Consider the following 2,023-nt stretch of genomic DNA (forward strand, 5'->3'; position numbering starts at 1 on the left):
GAAATAAAGAGGATTAGGGAAATATGTTGACCCTAATAGGTACATTCCTCCCCGGAAATATGAACCTCAAAGCCGGTACTTTCTATAAAACCTATATAATCAATAAATCATTCCTTGTTTTAGAAAGTGGGAGATTTCTCCGGGGGTATGCAACGGGAGGATGTTGAATCTTTAGTCTTATATCGATTCTCAAAAAAGCCTAAAGATAACAAACTAACTGCTGCTTACTGCTTAAATGAAAACAATAACTCAATAGTAAAATGAACATGACCCAAAAAACCCCTATCTACGCATTTTTAAATGCTAGATCTTATTCAACTAATAGTACTTGTATTTATAATAAGTTCGGATTGACTGTGTTAGTGCTCTATATCTGTCTGCCTGTCTCCTATTGTTATGAGAAATCCCTTCCTTCCTGATTAAATCAACCCGAAGAAAAAATAGGAAAAAGCCAAGCTCCTAACTTCTATTGCAGCTTGGTTTTTGCTCTTAAGTACTCCTAAGCCCAGCCTCTTCTTTTTGGAACTATATTAGATAGGGGAGAACTTCAGAGGCAGACTGTAGAGAGTTCTGATCTTTCTAAGAAAAAAATGAAGCAAGAAAGGGTTCATCATACTCCACTTTCCGTGTATAAGGATACAGATGCAAATGTCATCCGTAATAATCAGCCAGAATTGTCAAAGATGGATGCGACATCTTGGCTCACTTTAGGAACGCGGTCTGAGAGGAACAAAGAGAATACTGCAATTCCTACCACGTGGAATACCAATAAGATTTTGAAGAAACCTGGGTCTAGAGCAGTAGCAGTGTCGGCCAACAGTTTCATTGAGATGTTTGTTGACGAAGAATGTATGCAATCAACAGTGACAAGTGAAAGTGATAAGTCTTCAATGTTGCAACTTAGGCAGGGAGATAGTAGAGACCTTAAGAAGGAAACTGAGTTACTGAAGGAAGACCCTCTGCAAAATTTTCCTCAAAACAGTCTTCCTAGATAATCAGATTATATGTTTATGTTCATCTGTTGTAATTGGATTCGACATGCAGTTCGGCTTTCATCTTTAAAGTCATCCAACTCCATCTTGACCATTTTTTCCATGCTGTCCATTTTAACTTGTTGAATTTTCTTATGAAATCTGGGGAGATATATCAATGTTGGGATCCTAGAGATTGGTTCTCTTTCCAGTTTGTGCTTGTGATGGATCAGCTTTTCCTAAAGGAAGCATTGCGCCAAGAGATTTTTTGAGTCTTGTCAAGTAGTATGCATGGCTTTTAGAAACACAGTTCCATATATCGAAACTCATTTGCTTATGATGAATACTAATTACAAATCGATGAGCACCACAAACTGTCATTTAAATAGTAGGGTGAGGAGACGGTTGTTGCTTGGTTTGAAAAGAGGTTTATTTGAATGAATCAAGTACACAATTTGAATTGAAATCCTTCTTGATCTTTCTTTTTACATTAATATAAGTCAGTTATTAGATGTTAGTATAAATGTATAATAACAACTTCCCATGGAATGAATGAAAATATCCCAACAGCTTGCTTGTTAGTTGTTACAGACTTACAGCTATCAAAAAATATATGATTCTTACGATCTCACTACCAAAAAGAATATTACAGTTTCATTCCTCAAATGAATGCCTCGAGGGATAGTCTTACTATGCTACCCATAAAAAAAAAATAGTCTTACTATGCTCTGCAATGAATTCACCAATAATGTTCTAATCTAAACAACATTGACGTGAGGTTCCCTTGTAGATAGCAAATTCTTGTAGTACAGTACAATAAAACCAATGTTTATCTTCTAACAAAATTTATGCACTTTCATGCATTTATTCTTAATATTGCATCCTAATACCAGAAAAAAGTTGCTTCTTTAATTTCTACAAACAAGTTTGATTAAAAATTCTTGTTTCCAAACAAAAACAGGTTCAACATTGTAGAAACAAAAAGAAAAATCATAACTTTCATCTATTTTATCAGTAAACAAGTTCAAAGAATGATTTTTGCTTCATAACTT

The 2,023-nt window shown here is 34.8% G+C and overlaps 1 pseudogene; it reads left to right on the forward strand.

Moving 5' to 3' along the window:
• The first annotated feature begins 590 nt into the window (after positions 1-590).
• On the forward strand, positions 591-995 carry LOC147488411 (mitotic spindle checkpoint protein BUBR1 pseudogene; annotated as a pseudogene).
• The last annotated feature ends 1,028 nt before the right edge of the window (positions 996-2,023 follow it).

The sequence above is a fragment of the Coptis chinensis genome, chromosome 7 (genome assembly GCF_015680905.1).
Source record: "Coptis chinensis isolate HL-2020 chromosome 7, ASM1568090v1, whole genome shotgun sequence".
In the NCBI taxonomy this organism is placed as follows: Eukaryota; Viridiplantae; Streptophyta; class Magnoliopsida; order Ranunculales; family Ranunculaceae; genus Coptis; species Coptis chinensis.